General features: G+C 42.0%; 1 pseudogene across 1 annotated transcript; it reads left to right on the top strand.

The window, feature by feature from the left end:
• The first annotated feature begins 5855 nt into the window (after positions 1-5855).
• On the top strand, positions 5856-18155 carry LOC308274165 (sulfotransferase 1C1-like; annotated as a pseudogene). Its single transcript has 7 exons — positions 5856-6027; positions 10031-10159; positions 10948-11045; positions 15424-15550; positions 16460-16554; positions 17659-17839; positions 18044-18155. The product of its transcript is annotated as a sulfotransferase 1C1-like (transcript).
• The last annotated feature ends 1931 nt before the right edge of the window (positions 18156-20086 follow it).

The raw sequence follows: 20086 nt of genomic DNA, 5'->3' as shown, positions 1-20086 counted from the left end.
GAATGAATTTCTATAACTTCTGGACCATCACCCACTGATTCCCACCACTAACTCTCATCTTCTTCCCGGAGTAGCACCTGCTGCAGTCTTGCTTATTGTTATGCATCTCCTTGCACCAGATTGGAAGCTTCTCTCCACAAATCAACACTGAAGCAGTGCCTAGCCTATAGGAGGTGCTCAGCCACTACTGAGCGGATGGAAGGGTGGCTGGACGGGCAAATGGACAGATGAACAAAGACTGCCTATCTACTTTTGGAATTCAGACAAAAGTCATCAACTTCTGAATTATCTGAATAAGTGCCCATTTCACTTCATAGTACCCACAGAGTCGAGTACTGTTTTCAAATGTTGTAGTCCAGATGTGAGTGTCAGCATAGCCTCTTTTAGTCATTTCTCTGGTTGGAAGTCCTAAAGCACTTATACATGAACAGCCAAATCAATACAATTATTGGAGGTATTATTGTCAACTCACTACAAACAGACACCTTTTTGGATAACCATAATTAAGCTCTGGGTGTGGACCTCAAGAGTTGATGAATATTAATAGGTGTCACTGAAAATTCAGAACATTCTAGAAATTGCCCATAAAGAGAAAATATACTTCTTCTATATTTCCCTTTTTTTCCCTCAGAACAAACAGAATCTTAGAGAAAATTGAGATCAAACTCATAGTATTTATAATTTAAAGTCTTATCATTTAGAGAAAATGTCTTCAGGAAATACTTAAAATATTTTAATATACATGATAATTTGGTAGGTCTCCAAGATTATTAGTTTAACATATAAAATTTTGAGGTATGGTTTATTTAAGAAATTTTATGTTGACTAATCTAGTTTCCTTCAAAATCATTGCTTCAAAACCTGAAGAAGATTTAGAAAGATCAAAAAGATCTATTGAGCTGCACAAATCATCTTTGCAGGTGAGATCTCTCTTTCCACTGTATATTGAATCATTTAGTGGCCACGAGATTTCGAGCCTCAATTTGACTTGGTGTCAAATCGTGAACCTCTGACTCCAGGTTGGTTATTGAAGCTCTCCGGATCCTAGAGTCCTCACCTGTAAAATGGGAAAATAACAGTACCTCGTAGGCAAGATTCTAGTAAAGATTTTTAAGTTATATTAAGATTAAAATTCCCTTAGAAATTGTGCTCAATAGCTTTTAGCTCTTAATAAATGTTAAAAGTTTATTGTTTGGCTTATTTCATTTAGGGGTCCACAAGTTGTTTGCATGGAAATGGCCATAGACAAAACCAACATGTAAAGCCTCAAAAATATAATCTTAAAAAATTAATGCAATTTAAACTGCAAATAAAACAAAAAATATGCAAAATAGCAGAAGGATAAGCTGCGTATAGTGGCACATATGCATAACCCCACTACTTGGGAGGCCCAGACAAGAGGATTGCAGACGGGAGGCCAGATTCAACAACTTGCCAAGATCATCAGCAACTTAGCAAGACCCTGTGTAAAAATTTAAATAAATAAGCCGGGCGTGGTGGCGCACGCTTGTAATCCCCGCGCTTGGGAGGCAGAGACAGGAGGATGGAGCAGGTTCGAAGCCAGCCGCACGCGCTGGCTAGGAGACCCTGTTTCCAAATAAAAAAATGTAAAAATAGGTCTTGGAGTGTAGCCCGGAGGTAGAAGGGCTTCCAGGAACCCCAGTACCACCAAAAAAAAAAATTTTTTTTTAAATAAATAGCCGGGCGTGGTGGTGCACGTTTGTAATCCCCGCGCTTCGGAGGCAGAGACAGGAGGATCGCGTAGGTTCGAATCCAGCCGTTCTGGCTTAAGAGACCCTGTTTCCAAATAAAAAAGTATAAAATAGGTCTGAGAGTGTAGCCCGGAGATAGAAGGGCTTCCAGGAACCCCAGTACCACCAAAAAAAAAAAAAAATTAAAATAAATAAATAAATAAATATGAAAGGCTGAGGGTGTAGCGAAGAGTTAAAATACCCTGGGTTCAATCACCAATCACACACACACACACACACACACACACACACACACACACACACACCATTAGGATAAAGGCATCTATACCTTTATAAAATAAAAAAATGGAAATCAATTTTAGCAAATTACAATGTAACCATACAATGTGTCTACAAGGACATTTTATTATAAAGAATTATGTAAGGCACCCATGTAATTAAATTAAACAAGAAAAAACAAATAAAAATGCTTTCTTTGAAATTAACAGTAAGTGTAAAATATGAGACTCTAAACAAAACAAAAAATGTCCTACTGCATCCTTAACCTTTGGCTTTTATTTTTCCAGAATATCATGGATTCTATTAACAGGGGTGGAAAACGGGCTTTAACTTTTACCCAAATGTTATTAATTGGAAATGACTCTCAGAATCATGGATTCTGTGTCTAAAAGAATTCAGAGGACACATCAAGGTACATTAAGAAACAGTTCCCTATCATTTACTGATGTGCACTATAGATACATCAATATCTACAAGAGGAAAAGTGATGTGGCATGTGCCACTTAATTACCACCCCTCGTAACTTCAAACTTAAAAATCCGATGAGATTTCCCAACACCAGCAAACAAGCTGCCACCAGACAGAACCGCTTGGCACCAGGGCCTTCAAGCTAAGTGTCAGGGAGTCTGGCAGAGTTTGCAATGCAGGGATCTCATTGGTTCCTCCTGACATTGTTCAGCACCGTGGTTGGGTAGCCTAATCCATGGCCCACATCAAGCCGATCCTATATCTAGAGAAGAAAGGGACAGGATTAGCACAGTGGCTGCTCCGCAGTCCCTCCTCTGCAGACAGCACCTGTTGGGACTTCAGAACTCAATATGATAACCTGGAGGGAGAACCTAATGGCACCATGTCTTCACAGGGGTCAACAAGCAGAAAGCAAAGGTCAAGGTCTTGAAATCCCCTCACCTGGAATCTTGTGAGTACCAGAAATACACCCTCATGCTGAATTACCAGTCCAGCTTCCCTGAAGGAGACAGAGAGCGAGGTCAGGAAGAGGTGAAAGAGTTGGTCACTTTTTTTTTTTTATCAAAGAACAGAAAAACATTTTTTTCAAAGATATGAAGGAAGAAAAAAAATTTCCTGCCTTTAGTCACAAATTTTTCAACATCTCCGTCAGTTCCATGATGGCCTTATTAGATTCAATGGGAAAACGTTCCTGGGGGTAAATTCACCCTGAGCAAACTATTACCAGATCTTCTCTTCTATGGAGGAAACCTTCCAATTTAAATCTGTCTTCCCTGAAGCAGAATCAGGATTTCCTCAGTGGTGCCCACAGGAACAAAGACAGGCTCCATTTGGGTCTCTGGCCAAGGTCATTACCACTGAGCCAGTTTGCACTTTCTGTTCATAGAAAGTTGTTTTGAAAAGAACTGAAGCAAAGACCGCAGATGCAGGAGCCCAAGCAAGAGGGCTGCAGAGTCCGAGGGCCAGGGGCTGAAGGGTAAGGGCAGACACAAAAGCCTTCTTTCCTTTCCCTGGCAGCAGAGAGAACTCCTTCCTCTTTGCTTACATCCTTGGAAAGAACTTGGGCTACACAACTGCAGACGCTTGGATCTAACAGTGCGGATTTGCAGACAGGTCTCACAAAGCTCCTGCCCAGGGCTGAGAGGGCACTGTGCAAATCTCAGGCACTGGGTGGATCCTGGGTGCCCTGGAACCTTGGCCCTGATCTTAATGACTTTCCACGACCATAGGAGAGACAGAAAAAGGCCCTTATGGACGTACCTGGATCTCAGATTAACTGGGCTCAGAGGTTCCCTGAAGGCTTCACCCTTTAGTAACAAGTTGATGTTACTAAAAGTCCCTAGAGACACTTAGACATGAACTTGGTCAATAAAGACAGTACTCTGTTGCCTGGCACAATTGAGTTCCTGGTCTGTCCTATGACCTCCCAGCACCCTCTAGGCTGCCCTGGGATAAGAACCTCAGAGGTGAGCCCCACCCCTCCGGGGGGGTGGGTTCTAGAATTAAGCAGGGAAGGACTTGGTATCAAGGGACCCCCTAGAGATCATTCCATGGGCCCCTGCAGCAGTGATGGCATCTGAGCCCTTCACCCTACCTTGAGGTCAGCATAAGTGCATGAGGACATCGTTAATAGGTTGGTTGTGGAACAAGTATATCTCTGGTCCAGTGACATCATATTGTCCAGCTAGAACAGGCCAACTGCTGGGAATACTCTCCTGCTGGTTACTTGAGCTAATCTCAGTTTACCTCTATAGGCTCAGCTGTGGTAGAGACTGGGTCCAGAAGGCTTGGAACTCCCAGGGCGCCCTTCTCAGTATACAGAAGAGCTGGCAGATCTTCCCACAGGGGCATCCCGAGACCAGGGCTATGTCTGCAGAAGTGCTTATAATTACAGCTGATTAGGGCTGGATAGGGGGGCAAGCTGTAATTCAAAAGAAAAGTATGTCTTCCTATCTGATAGGTAGATAAGCAAGTTCAAAGCCACTTAGGAAGAATGCCAGAAATCAGACACCCACTCTATGCTGCTATCAGACCAGCCACAGAAGCATCAAGATGCCCAGATGTGGCTCCTGAACTCAAAAAACTAAAACTAGTTTATTTGTAGATTTCCAGGGTAAAATGTGCCAAACATCACTGTTTTTCTGTCACTGAAATAATTGCTAAACTCTTTTTGCTAAATTATTTTTGCTTTTTTAATTCCCTTTTAAAAATTTGTTTTTAGGTAAATGTTATTTTTTTTTTACTCAATCTAAGAACTCTAAAAAGTCTAAGAGGTTTATAATATATATCCAGGGGAATCATTTGTGACCGTTTGTAAAATAAAGGGTTATTGTGGATTTTTTTTTTTTTTTTTTTTGCTTTGTGTTGTTTTTTTGGTACTTAATCCAAAAATAATAGATTAGGGAACTTTCTGTTCTGATAACAAAACAGAAAAAGACTCCCAAAACACCAAGAAATTCCAGATACCTACAGCAACCATTCCTTTAATGTGCCCTTGAATACAGAAGGAGAAAGGCACATTCCAAGGTGTCCAGAAAGAAGAGACTGCTGCCTCCAGGAATTGCACCTGGCAGGGATGTGTCCATAACCTCTCTGGAGAGAGAAGCCCTAAACTGGGCCATGTGGTATTCTGACACAAAATGCACAGAAAATAAATTCACCAATCTAGGGCCATGTACATCCTAAACATGCTGTACCACTGAGCTACACCCCCACCTCCCATAAAAATTTTAACTCACAGGAAGCATTTCATTTTATTACGAATATATATTTAATTAAAATTACGAACCAATTATGAGGAGAGCACTTCCCAACCCAAAATTATGATTATAATTTATTATATGATTAAAATTCCCTATCTAGAAAAAGGAGGAAGGGGAAGAGATTGACAACAGAGTTTTAGCTGTCTGCAACAACACAGATTCCTGACACTCCTTGGTATATGTATGAGTATCAGATTTTTTTTCTGTCCTTTTGGCACATTTGTCTTGTTTTATGATTAATAATTGGAAATATGCTCCATCCCATAAACTTATTAATGTTCCCAATAAGTTCCTTGGAATCTTCACATTTCTTCTTGTCACTAAGACCAGCTCCGAAGACCCAACACACAGCAGCAAACGCCCCCGGTTTACCTTCCTCCCTCGCACTCTTTCCTCCCTATCTCTATCTGAGTTGCACTTACCATCTCTACAGCCTGAAACAGATATTTTAAATGCTCCAGGTGCCCAGAGTTTTTACTTCTCTCACTTAAATGAACATTAAACATAATACTGAGCTTCCACTATCCATCTTTCCTGACTCTCTCAGAAAAGAAAAAAAATTTAAGGAATGACTGTATTAGAAATGACAAAAGCATACCTTTCTTTTCAGCACCTGTCAAGTCCACGTACTGAGATGTCCTTAGAGAAAATGGAAGATCTCCACTTGGAGGAAAAGTGCCTCGAATCAGAAACAAAAGAAGTAAACAGAGTCCTCATGACCAAGACAATAAGTGATAACTGGGACAAAATCTGGAACTTCCAGGCAAAGCCCGACGATCTCCTCATTGCAGCCTATGTAAAAGCAGGTGGGTGTGAGGAGAGGGCAGTAGGTGACAGCAGCTTTAGCAAACCAATGCCACAAGAAGTGGGTCCCCTAAACTTAAAAAATGCAGCTGGGCGTGGTGGTGTATGCTTGTAATTCCAATATTTAGGAGGCTGAGACAGGAGGATTATGGTTTGCAGGCAGCCTCAGCTACTTAGTGAGGCCCACTGCAACTCATTGAGAACCTCTTTCAAAATAAAGAATCAAAAATATGGCTAGGGGAGTAGCTCAGAGGTATAATGCCTCTGGGTTCCATCCCCATTAACACAAAAGGAAAAAAATGCAAGGGTTTCCAGGAATGGCCCCTGGAAAACATAGAAACCAACTTTGAGCCAGATATGCAAGTAGACACCTGTAATTCCAGTATTTATGAGACTTAGACAGGAGGATTATAGGCTCAAGGTCAGCCTCAGCAAATTAGCAAGGCCCTCAGTAACTTAGTGAGACTCTGTTTCAAAATAAAAAATAAAATAGGACTGGGGGTGTAGCTTGGAGGTAGAATGTTCCTGGGCTCAAATCTTCAGTACCACTAAAAAACAAACAAACATAAAACAGATCTTCTCATTAGCTCCAGTGCCCCAGCATTCAAGACCCTCACTCTTAATTAGGTCCTCAGTAGAGAAAGAGGTAGCCAGAATTGCACATCTCTAAAGAACTGAATAACTTACAAAATTATGAAGAATACATGAGTAAAAGAGCACAGAATCCGGGTAAATAGCATGGGAGATCGTACAGTAAATTTTGCCAGCCCAGGCATGCCTTGTTCTCTGCCGAGCTCTCCTTGAATGAAGCGCAGCCCCTGGCCCTGAGAAGTCCCTCCTAGGAAGGAGTGGATATTGAACTGAGTGCTTTCAAACCCATGGAAAAAGTGCTATGAGATCTAGGTTCCAAACCTTCCTGAGTATGGTAATGCGGGTCTGGGAAAGAGGAGGTGATATTTACCAGAACTATATAAAATGAAGAGAGGTTTGTGGGGAAAGCAATAGTCAGGAAGAACGAAGGATTTATGCAGCGTAAAAAGTAAAATAAAAATAGGAAACCTCACCAGCAGGGAATCCTGTGATAAAATGACTGATGACCCACTCACATTTTTATAGTTAAAATCCCATGCAGTGCGACCAAGTGACATAAAGAACTTTAAGGTCTAATCAGTATGGAGAAGCCTCTCAGTGGCCATTTGACTCAAGGAGAAATTTAGTAGATACCCATAACCACAAAGATTTCGATTTCATCAAAGCTATTTGGAACATGTTTCTTTCCTTGCTAGATCTGCGCTCCCTCCTGAGGATCACTTGGTTCTCACTCAGCATCTACTGTGCAGGGCTTGCTTAGCAAACTAAGAGAGAGGATTCCTCTTGGCCCTTGGGCTTTCCTGCCTGCACCAGACACTTTCTTCTCCTAGATCTGAACTTAAACCTATCTTGTCCCATGAAGTAGAAATTGTGTTAGAAATTGATAGAAATTGTGTGATTACAAGGCCCTCAATAAATTGACCCAATCTCTTTCTCTCTCTCTCTCTCTCTCTCTCTCTCTCTCTCTCTCTCTCTCTCTCTCTCTCTCTCTCCCTCTCTCCTCTCTCCTCTCTCCTCTCTTCACCTCTACCTCTTTCACCACCTTTCAACCTCCTGTGAGCCTGACCTAGACTTCTAACATGGAGTGTTCCTGCCTCTGTCTTGGTTCTTCAGGTTTCCCAATCTGGCCTGTGCTGCCTCCTCAATGGAGGTACACATCTATCCCTACTTTCCATCTCCATTCCAAGCCTACCATCTTTCTTCTCAATTGAGCCTCGCTAACCTCTCAGCAGTATGTCCGCCTTCCTCCTATGACTTCCCCTAGCACTTTGTATTCCCTTATGGTACTTCCAGTACACTTATGGACCTTCCTGTACAGGTATCTCTGCATATGTCTCATGTATCAGTTAGCACCAGTTTTGCTGCAAGCCAGAGACACCTAAAGTAGTAAAGAGGAGAATGGATGGATTCAGCACTCTGCCATGGTTCAACATTTGGCCTACCTTACATGTCCATTTACATTCCTCTTTTGTAACAGAATTCAGTTTGACTGCACATATCAGAATACCCAAAATAACACAGAATAAAAAGTAGTCTGTATGTTCATCCAGGGCTGAAATGGTGGCCACTTGGATCCTACTAACTTTTTACTCCATCATCTTCAGTTGTAGCTTTTAATTTTTTTAATTAATTTATTTATTTTTAAATTGGTGCATTGTAGTCATATATCAATCACATTGGAGTACAAGACTTGAGAGGATATACAAGCACACATCATCCAATTAGCCCTCCTCCAGCCCCCATCCCATTCCCTCCCCTTCCCTCCATCCCACACTTCTTTGGTTATTTACTTTGATACATTTGTTTATGTACCTCCTGCATTTTAAAGAGGCTCCGTCCTCCAGTATTACATACCCTCTGATTGGTCACATTAGTTGCTTCACTATAGGGCCCTTTCTATCGCTCAATCTCTTCCTGTTGCCCCTTTCCTCCTAGTTATTGCTCATTAAGAGAAGCGTCTGATTTATATTTTCTGTGATATTTCTCTGTGCATGCTGCATTGCAAGTACCGATCCCACTCTTGATGGCCCCAGTAGTGGCCTGGCTACTCAGTGGACTGATCCAGACCTCGCTGGCTCAAGCAGCAGCCTTGCCTCATGGGAGGCCCCGGTTCTGGTCTCGCTGGCCCCTGCACGGGTCTAACCCCTAAGCTGGCTTCGGTCCCGGCCTTGGAGGCTGCAGGAGTGGCCTTGCCTCACAGCAGACTCCGATGCTGACCATTGGCCCCTGCACCGGCCTAACCCCTTGGCAGGATTCCAATCCTGGCCTCGGAGGCCCCAGCACCGGCCTAGCCTCACGGCAGGCTCCAATGCCGGCCTTGTTGGCCCCAGCACCGGCCTAACCCCTCAGCAGGTTCCGTTCCCGGCCTAGGAGGCGCCAGCACTGGCCATGCCTCATGGCAGGCTCCGATGCTGGCCTCGCCTCATGGCAGGCTCCGATGCCGGCCTCACTGGCCCCAGCTCCAGCCTAACCCCTCGGCAGGCTCCAATCCCGGCCTCGGAGGCCCCAGCACCGGCCATGCCTCACGGCAGGCTCCGATGCCAGCCTTGCTGGCCCCAGCACCGGCCTAACCCCTCAGCAGGCTCTTATCCTGGCCTCGGAGGCCCCAGTACCGGCCTTGCCTCATGGCAGGCTCTGGTGCCGGCCTCGCTGGCCCCAGCACCGGCCTAACCCCTCAGCAGGCTCCAATCCTGGCCTCGGAGGCCCCAGCACCGGCCATGCCTCACGGCAGGCTGCGATGCCGGCCTCACTGGCCCCAGCACATAGCTTTTAATTTTAATGGTCCAATATAACTGCTGGGGCTCCAACCCCCACATACGCATTGTAAACCACCTCAAGAATAGATAGAGTTGTTCTTTAAAAAACAACTTCCAAGAATTAGTGACCTGGATATATATATAGCTGCAAGAAAGACTGAGGAAAATGTAGCTTTCTACACAAGTAGCTATATGCCCAGCTAAAATTTGAGGATCTCTTAATTTGAAAGAGAAAAATAAATGTTAACAAGACAAGAAGTAGTCTCTGTCATATCTCCTCAAAAATGATCATACGCTTGTTAGAGCAGGTACATTGGCTAATTCATCTTTATAGCTTCCTACATCATTTCATTCAGTATTTATTCCATCAAGCTATGTCTATTACATGCAATGCCCGTGCCAAGTACTAAGGACAAAGAGAACAGAAGGTATAACAAGGAAGCATAGGTTATAAGCAGATCCCAACACTGAACACATAGGGCCACCAGTGCTGGTAGGAGAGGCCCCACCCCCTCGGGGTTGCACACAGAAGAGGCAACAGGCGAGATGATTCTGCTCAATATCAGAAAATGTCAAGTTAACCAAATATATGAAAAGAAAGGAAATCAACTCAAACTGTACTATGAGTGGGTAGAATGAGAGTAACTGATGCTTCTAGGCACAACCTGGACACAGGAGATTGTGGACATGATTCAGAACGATGGGGATGTGCAGAAGTGCCAGCGGGCCAACACCTTTGAGTGGCAACCTTTCCTAGAGTGGGCCTTGCCTCCACCCCTCAGCTCAGGTAAGTCGGCCCAGCTGGGACCCAGGAAGTTAGAATCACTGTGCAGTGTCCATTTTCACCCAAAAGGAAAATCACTTCTTCAATCATCCAAAATGGAACTGGGAAGGAATTTGAAGGCAGTCTGGGTCCAAACAACTAGGGGAAGAAGACTCTCAATTTTTTTTTTCTAAAAATGTCATTTTGCAGCATCTGACAGCAACTTCCTTACTGAAACCTGAGCATTGAGAGTGACCATGAATGTATAACTCAGAGAGACCAAGCACTATAGTTTAGATCCTATGTGCTTCCCCCAGTGTGCATGTAGCAAAGGCCTGCTCCCCAGGTGATACAGGGGGAGGTGATAGAGCCTTCGGGGGACTGGACCTAAGTGCAAGGTGTTTAGATCCTTGGGTGGCTGTGCTCTCAAAGAAGTAGGACCGAGCCCTTTTGTCCTTCTGTCTTTACTTCCTGGCCACGTGGTGAGTGATTTTGCACAGTACCAAATAATCATGAATTGAAATCTCCAAAACTGTAAGCTAAAAGGAGCCCTTGGTCTTTATAAGTTGATTATCTCAGGTACTTGTTAAAATGATGGAAAGCTAACACAGCAGGATTGGTGACACATAGCACCCACTGATTAAGAACCATATTTCTTGCTTTGTTCAGCAGAAAAAAAACCTACACAATCATTATTTTAGTTTTAGAGCAAATTATTTGATCGATCTGATTCCCAGTGTTTGACATAACTCTACTGAGCCCATGTAGCTAAGGAGAAAGGTTTGGCTGAACGGTGTGTCCTTAATTCCCAGGTCTGGATCTGGCCAACAACATGCCTTCTCCAAGAACTCTGAAGACTCATCTGCCTGTTCAGATGCTACCACCTTCCTTCTGGAAAGAAAACTCAAAGGTAAATTTTGATCAGTGAGGCCAAAGAATGTCTCTATCTTCATAGCAACAAACAAGGATGGAAAGAGAAAAAATGCACCAATGAAAACATTTTAAAAATTGTTCAGTTGTATTCTAAGTTGGAGAGAGAAGATAGCCAAGATAAAGAGTTAGTGCATCATGAAAACCCAGAAAAGAAGAGAGAAACTCAATCATTTGAATTTACTTCCAGCACTGGTTGAAGAGAGTATTTTGCTGAACAGACCTGATTATTAGAATTTCCTTGGGAATTCATTCCAGAAATTGAAAGAGTCTGAAGTTGTCTTAGCTACATGACTTTTTGAGTGTGTGTGGTACTGGGGGTGGAACTCAGAGGCTTTCTACCTCCAGGCTATACTCCCAGCTCTATTTTCTATTTTATTTGGAAACAGGGTCTCACTAAGTTGCTGAGAGCCTCACTAAGTAGCTGAGGCTGGCTTCAAACCTGCACAATCCTCCTGTCTCAGCCTGCCAAGCAGGAGGATTGCAAGCATACGCCACCACGCCCAGCTGCTACGTGACTCTTAACTTATTGTCCCAGGAACCTTCAGCTTTCCAGAATAGCTTGCCTACAAAAAGATGTGCTAGAAAATCTGGTTTGAGCATTTGATTCTGCCATATGGAATTTACTGCAAATTTTTAAGTTGATATTTAGTTTATATTCCATATTTCATTAATTTTAAGACTCACTGATGGAGCAGATATAAATGGAAACCCTAGAACATTCCATGGACGCTGTAATTATTGGGTCTGAATTGGAGAGTGAGGTCCTGTTTCAAAATAAAAGAATAAAAAATCGGGCTGGGTGGTGTATCTCAGAGGTAGAAAGCCCCTGGGTTCCATCCCCAGTAACACTCACACACACAAAAAAAAAATGGTGACCATGAGCATGGGCCATTTAAATCCCTGGCTGTGGGGGTATAATTGACAAATGTCCACAACCTTCAACTGCTGTACGTGTGTGTGTGTGTGTGTGTGTGTGTGTGTGTGTGTGTGTGTTATTAGGGGTGAACCCAGGGGCATTCTATGTTGCACCTTGTTGAAAGCCAAGGCCAGCTAGTCCAGTGGGGCGCGAGTTTGCTCGCGGTCGAGGGTCTCAGTAAAGGTGGGGAAGGATAGAGTGATTTTCCACAGATTCTTATCTGTAGCGGTTCTTTCCTAGGAAAATAATCCTATGATCGGCGCTTTAGAAAGAACCTGACATGGATCGATGCTTCTTGTGCAATCGAACACTTTATTTTTGAACACAAGATTTTTTATATATTCCCCTCTCCCAGTGAATTTCTAGTAAAAGGAAGTGCAAAACACCCAAGGTAAAAAAGAGAAATACACATGCAAATTACCAACCCTGAACAAGACAAAAGTAAGGCCTGGGTTATCCCAGGTCTTTGTGATTGAAATCAGTCCCATTATCTCAGGTGGGTCTTGTGCTCCGGAGCCCAGCCCCCTTTGGCCTTGCAGCTGCAGAGGCTTCTATCTGGCTAAAAGTCACATCCAAGATCACTTGAAAAGTCCAGTTTGTTTTTTAAGGGTTTTCTTTAACCCTTTCAGAGCTCTCATTCCTAGGGCTTAGTCCAATGTTCTTCTTTATATATAATGGGGGATGAAGTCCGAGATTCCAGCTTTCATATAGTTATCTTAAGGAAAGTCCGTGTTCCTTTATGATGATTTAGGGAATTTCGATGAATATCTGCTGGATTTTGTCTGCAATGCTATCCGTTGTCTGAAAACTTAAACAAACTCATGACACAGTTTAGCAGGTAGGCACCAAGAAATAACATGAGGTCTTTAGATTTAGTTGTCAGATATATTTCTCTAGCAGCTGAGCATTTTCCCTCTTTTAATAATCCATATTTCTATCACTAACCCTCTGCAACTTTCTTTTCTTTTCTGATTACCCTAATTCTCTCTTTCCCATTCGGGCCAATCTTAGGATAAGCTCTTCTTCATACAAAATACTTTCTTATTCTCACCATATTTTCTTTCTTTCTTTCATCTTTACACATCTATTTTATCTGTCATTTGTTTTGACATAGCTATTTTTAACCAGGTGGTGTATTGAAGGTCAAAGGTGGACTGGAATGCTGCTTCTAATTATCATTTGAACAAGGCTAATCTAATTACCATTTGAGCAAGGCTGAAGGTTTACTGGAAAGATTATTTTGCATTAATTCAATTTCTTTCGCAGTCCTAGTCCTTTTTTCCATCGGAGCAATTTCATGTGGAAAGTTAAAAGAATCATTATTAATAGTTATGAAAGAATATCTAAGAGTGGAGGATACTTTTTGCCAGCGACCACACCTTCTCTCGGGGCTTATTTCTCACTTTAGAGACTCACCTATAAACTGCACGGATGCAGATGCCGAGAGGGCGTGGCTGCAGCTGGTATCTGCAGCACCTATATTCCCAGCATTGTAATTATACCTCAGACTGAGTTTTAGAGTGATAAGAATATATGCAAACAGCCTTTGGAGATTTCCCTCTGGAATCCACCCTCTTCAAGCCTCCATTGTCCCCGTACATGTCACTGAGGTTGGCACTGGTAATTTCATATATGTACATAGCATTATTTAAATTGTTTACATCCCTATTACCCTTAAACATTTTTATATCCCTATTTTATGCCCCCCTCTTCCTTTCCCTTCACACCCACCATCACTCACTGAAGTATCTGCTCCTTTGTCTGAGGTCTTTTTTGTTTCCCAATTTCTATCAAGCTTCCACATATGAGAGAAATCATACAACTATTCACTTTCTGAGACTGGCTAATTTTGCTTAGCATAATATTCTCAAGTGCCATCCATTTTCCTGAAAATGACATCATTTTCCATGTATCAAAATGGTATCTCATTCTTGGTTTGTTTCCTGAGATTATGCCCAGGTCCCTTTGACTTGTAAAAACTTCTCAGTTTATTCCCACAGATGGATACTTTCATTTATGTCATTTTTGCTACTCAAGAATCCAGTATTATAACAGAGACTGTAGACTTAGTGTCAGAAGACACACTAACACTGTTTAGTTATCACACTATCATCTTCTTTTTGTAAAAATAAGGTCTTCTAAATAAAGTAAAAATCTCACTGGCATCACCTCCACTTATCCACTAATATTTCTGGGTTGTTTGAGTAGAAAATTATTTAGAATGCTTAGTTAAAGCCTTTCCTTTTATGATGACATGGTAGGCTGAAAAATGGTTGTCCAAAGATACCACATCCTAATCAAGAGGACCATGGAATGTTACCTGTGACTAAATTAAGAATTTTAAGACAGGGTAGGTAATTATCCTGAATTATCTGGACAATAGGTATTACCACAAGGGACTTTATAACAGGAAAGCAAGATGATCAAAGGAGAAAATAGATCTGACAACTCAAGAAGAAGTTAGAATAATTCCAGAAAGGAGTCAAGAACCAAGAACGCAAGTGGCTTCCAAATGTTAAAAACAAGAAAATTAATTCTTCCCTGGAGCCACAAGACACCTCACACCTTGGTGATGGTCCAGTGAAATCTAGTCTTATAAAAGAATAAATCTCTGTTGTTTTAAGCCATTATATTTGAGGTCATTTATTGCAGCAGCAACTAGAAACTAACACAGATCAACAGACACTGGGATCTTTCAGTCTTATCAGTGACTGAAAAGTGGGAATGATAATTCCTCTGTAAAGCGGGACTCCCAACTTGTCGAAGTGAGACTAGATGGCTCACTGCTTAGCTCCTTCTGTCTTATAACCTCGTTAGATTCTCTGCTTACAAAAATCCAGGGAGGACCTTCTGTTCAAATGCTGAAAAGCTTCATGCCCCAAGGTCTAAATATTATACCTTCCCTAACTTAAATATTGAAATTCTAACCCTCAAGGCAAGAACATAGGAGGTAGGGGTTTTGGCAAGTGAAAAGGTCATGAGGATGAAGCCTTTATGTATATGATTAGGACCCTTATAAAACACAGCCATCCATGAGGAAGCTGTCCCTCAACAGAAGCCAAGTCTGCTGACACCTCTGTCTTAGTTTCCTCAGACTCTATACCTTAGGCAAGGTTTTTATCTATAAGGCACCTCATCTAGGCATTTTGTTAGAGCAGGCTGAATAAGACAGGACACCATGAAAAGCCTCCTCATTCTCCCAGTGAGGGTGAGTATAGTATTCATCATGCAATCCAGGAGACCACATTTATAAACCAGAACTGTTCATGAGTAAACTGGAAGAGATGATCGCTTTAATCATGGGAAGAACATGCACATTCTATGCTCCAAAGGGATAATCCTAGATTCTACAAAAAGGCTTTCTAAGAATATGGTCCTCGGGTGATTTATCTGTCTTGTTTTCTCTCTACCTCTCACTCTCTTTGCTTGCTGATTCCAGATTATCTATGTGGCTAGAAATGCTAAGGACTGTCGGGTTTCCTACTATCATTTCTTGAGAATGAATAAAATGTGACCCAACCCTGGCACATGGGAGGAGTATATTGAGGCATTCATAGCTGGAAACGGTAAGTGAAAGAAAACTGTGTTCCTAGATCCTTACTCACTTGCCTACTGGCATCAGAAAAGAACGTGTATCATTGAATGTATCCACCAAGGTCCTTCAATGAAGTAGGTGCAACATTCAACCTAGGTCCTCTGAGAGATATCATCACACAGACTCTACACAGATATAAGCAAGGTTTAGGGAAACTAGAAAGGCTAGTAGAATATTCTGGGGGAGGGTAACAGCAGCCTCTGAAGATAGGAATGTCCCCTTGACTTGAGTTGAGGCCGTTAGTGGGAGAAGAAGTCAACAACAGTGAGATAATAGGGAAGACATCAAGGAAATAAATACACTCTCTCCCTCTCCCTTTGCCTCCAAAAGCCTCCCATTGCGTTTTGCAGCAAATCCCACCTATAAGCCTGAGGGCAAAGGAGTCCACCGATACAGTTTTGCAGGTCATTTGGAGGGTGCTGGGCAGGGTAGAAAACTAAGGAAGGTGATTTTAGAGGGCCATAAAAAGACACCCAGCATATCTGTCTCTCTCAAATTTACCACCTCAGGGAGCAAAGGCCCAAAGAACTGGTAATTGTAGATTTTTCAAGGTAAAAATCTCTTCATAGTCATCTTGCTAGAAACAATATTTATTGTTTTATGCACCATGCAGTAATACAAAGAAAACAAAGATTATTCATCTCTGATCATAAGGTCATCTTTCATGAAGAAGAAAATTCAAATATAACCCAGGGAATTCAGAATAATTTTTCATCATGTCTCTAAATGCTGAAAAAAATCCTCTCTACTGGAAATAAGAATTTTGCTCAGGATCTCTATATTTGGGGCTGTATCTATTAAATGTCCTCTTTTTTTTTTGAGATAGCCATGCCAGGATCAAATTTTTACATTGACATTGACATCTTATCTTTCTCCTCAGTGCTGTGAGGCTCCTGGTACAACCACGTGAAGGGATGGTGGGATGTGAAGGATCAGCACCGCATTCTCTAGCTCTTCTATGAGGACATGAAGGAGGTGAGGAGCAGTGTGACCCCAGTCACATCCTCCAATGTGACAGTCCCAGCTAGGATCCTGCACATGGGCTTGCCTACAGAAGAACCTCTCTAGGCTGCTCTCCCCAACTCAGTTTTATCCTCCTAAACTCTAACCACTTCTTTTGTCTTCTTAACTTCTTCTTTTTTCAGATCACAGTTTCCAGAAAATTCTTCTTAGAAAATATCATGTGCTTTACAGTCAAAACAACTTGTTGGATCCTGATGGATATGAATCATGTTTTGTTGGTTTTCTTTTTCTTTACCTAAAAACTGGTATCATGTATATCTCATTAGAAAGACTTAGGCCATCATATTTGCAAAGAACACATAATTGGTTCAATTAATGTAACTTTCTTCTCCCTTTTCATTACCCCAACCCTCATCACTAACTGAAGTTAATTTGTCCATATAAACAATGGCAGGATTCATATCACATTTGGGGACATCAAACTTATTTCTTCATTTTGTGTGGATGAAAGGCATCACAGATTCACTATCATGACCCTGTTGATTCATATTACAAAATTACTTCCTATGCCAATACTAAGAAGTCCTTTGAGATTTAATCAACAGCTACAACTCCTTCTCTTTTGGCATCTCCTCTATCAGAAAGAAGCAACATATTATTTTTGGCCCTCTGTTAAACTCATAGACCCCATTTTTGCCATCTCTTATAATCCAGGTACCAGAATTAATCATACTAACCAAACATTGTTCCACCTTCCCACTGCCTTCCCTGACTGTCACAGAAGATGTCATTGCTCCTCCCTAGCAGATCTCCTGGTCTCTCTGGATACAGGGAGCATGGACTTTCTCAGCCAAGAATTGTACCTGGCCATTTTATACTTGATTCCCCTCCTGCAAGGCAAGCCCCTCAGTGGCAGAAACAGTCCTGGTCTTTGTGTTGCCACGGCATCTGGGACAGTATAGCACCTTTCACCAGTATCACTTGAGAAACTATTTGATGAATATGTTCAAATTAATCTCTTAACATATCCCTCCCCAATTCTATTTGTCAAAGCAGAACATCAACTCTAATAGAACACCCAAAATTATTTGTTTTGTATAACTGTTCCACATACAGGACCCAAGGAGGGAAATTAAGAAGATAGTGAAGTTTCTGGAGAAAGAAATTACAGAGGAAGTTCTACATAAAATCATTTATCACACCTCCTTTGATGTGATGAAGGAAAACCCAATGGCTAACTACACCACTTTACCTGCCAGCATCATGGACCACTCCATCTCTCCTTTTATGAGGAAAGGTAGATAAGATTTATATCCTAAGATGTTAAACGACACTCTGGTCCTTATGATCTGCTTAGATTTCCCACTGATGTTTCATGCCTGGTGTTTCTTCTTGCTGTCAACAAGTGTCATGTGTCTTCCTATCTTGTACACTACGTAGGGTGTACAATCAGTTCTCCATGCACTTCTGCAACAATCACTGATATTTTGCCTTGTTTCAGGAATGCCTAGTGACTGGAAGAACCATTTTACTGTAGCTCAAAATGAAGAATTTGACAGGGACTATGAAAAGAAGATGGCAGGGAGCACGTGACCTTCCGTACGGAGATCTAAGAACAGGTGGGGTGAGGGATCTGCCACAGACTTTATTTCTGGACTATCCATTTGAGCTTTGTGTTCAAGAAAAAGAAATTCTTCCTCCAATACTGTGCTGTTCCATACTATCTGTAGATCCTGTGACACTAAGATATTATTTCATCAAAATGTAATCAAATCCTGGGTAGGCAGTTTTAAATGATGTCACATGGTTCTTTATGTAAACACCTGACACATGGCAATATATTCACCTCTACTAAGGCAAAATAAGTGCAACTTAAATCCATCACTTAGCTAGGCATGGTGGTGCACACTTGTGATCACAGCATTTGGGAGGCTGACACAGGAGGATTGTGGTTCATGGTCAGCCTCAGCTACTTAGGGAGGCCCTTTGCTACTCAGTTAGACCCTTTTTCAAAATAAAGAATCAAAAATATGGGTTGGGAGTATAACTCAGAGGTAGACTGCCCCTGGAATCCATCCACAGTACCACAAAAATGAATAAATAAATAAATCCATCACTCTTATATAAATATCTGGTTCCCCAGAGGTAAAATTCATAAAACGAGATGAAAGAAAGAAAGAAAGAAAGAAAGAAAGAAAGAAAGAAAGAAAGTTAGTTCAACACAAGGAAAAGTCAACACAAAAAGTGAAGAAAATGGGAATGAACATTAGGGATAAAATGTGAATAAATTGCTCTTACTCTTTATGCTGCTCTAACAGAATACAGGGACATTTTTTTACAGTACTGGGGATGGAACCCAGGGGCATTCTACCTTCAAGCTATACTCCCAGCCCTATTTCTTATTTTTTATTTTGAAACAGGGTCTCACTGAGTTGCAAAGAGCCTCACTAAGTAGTAGCTGAGGCTGTTCAATGTGAACAATTCTTAAATAACAGAGATTTATTTCTTATAATTCTGAAGACCAGAAGTACAAGGAAAGAACCAGATTCTGGCCAGTACCTTCTTGTTGCATCATCTCATGATGGAAGGTTAAAAGACAAAGAAAGGTGTCTTTTTAAAATGTTGGAGTAAATGTATCCTTTTATTAGGAACCCACTTTCTAGATAACTGACTCCCACAATAGTGACATTAAGCCACTCACACGACAGAGCCCTCATGACTTAACCACCTCTTATAAGGCTTCACCTCCCAGCAATGTTCTAATGGGGATTGAGTTTCTAACACCCACTTTGGAGGACACATTCAAACAACAATAGCAATAGTCAAGAATGAGAACGCAGATGGCCCAACTCATAGAGATATTGAATTATGAGGTATAGAGGATAAAATGAAGAGACCCAGTGAGATGGGTCTGACTCCAGCAGACTCAGGCTGAGTTGATCCCAAAACCAAAGAGAAACAACACCGCTGGAAAATGGAGCAAATGCTGAGGAGCACATGATAAGCGAGAAGCTCAACCCACTTCTGGGACCAACACAAAGTCTTCTGAAAGAGAGATCAGAAAGAGAGATCTTATAGAGCTTCAAAAGGCAACTGTAGGATCCAGCACATCTCAGTGGCTGAAACAAATAAAGTCCAACTACTGAGAAGGCAGCATCTTGACAAACAAAATAAATAAAGTTCATGAACCAAAACAGAACCAGGAACCAAGGCAGAAGGAATCCAGTACTCTGAGCTGTGAGATCCACTGCAAAAAGCCTGAGAGTGTGGCTGAACTAGAGCAGATGCAGCCCGGCTGCTGGCGCCATCTCAAGCTGCCAGCCCAAACAGCAAGTTCCGGCTCTGGCCAACATGGCAGCCCTAAGAAATCCAGAAAAATATTCCAAGAATTTGAAAGCGGCCACAGAGCTCCAACATCTTAAGCAACCAACACCATGCTTCAGGGATGCAGAAAAGGATCTAAAAGCACATGCGCTCACCACAGGTGGCACAGGCAGCAGCACAGCGAGCCCTCCAGAGACCCAGAAGCAGGACAACCAGGTAA

This window comes from Muscardinus avellanarius (genome assembly GCF_963383645.1).
Source record: "Muscardinus avellanarius genome assembly, chromosome: 15".
NCBI classification, from domain to species: domain Eukaryota; kingdom Metazoa; phylum Chordata; class Mammalia; order Rodentia; family Gliridae; genus Muscardinus; species Muscardinus avellanarius.
The sequence above is the reverse complement of the archived record's forward strand: the minus strand, read 5'-3'. Positions and strand labels throughout refer to the sequence as shown.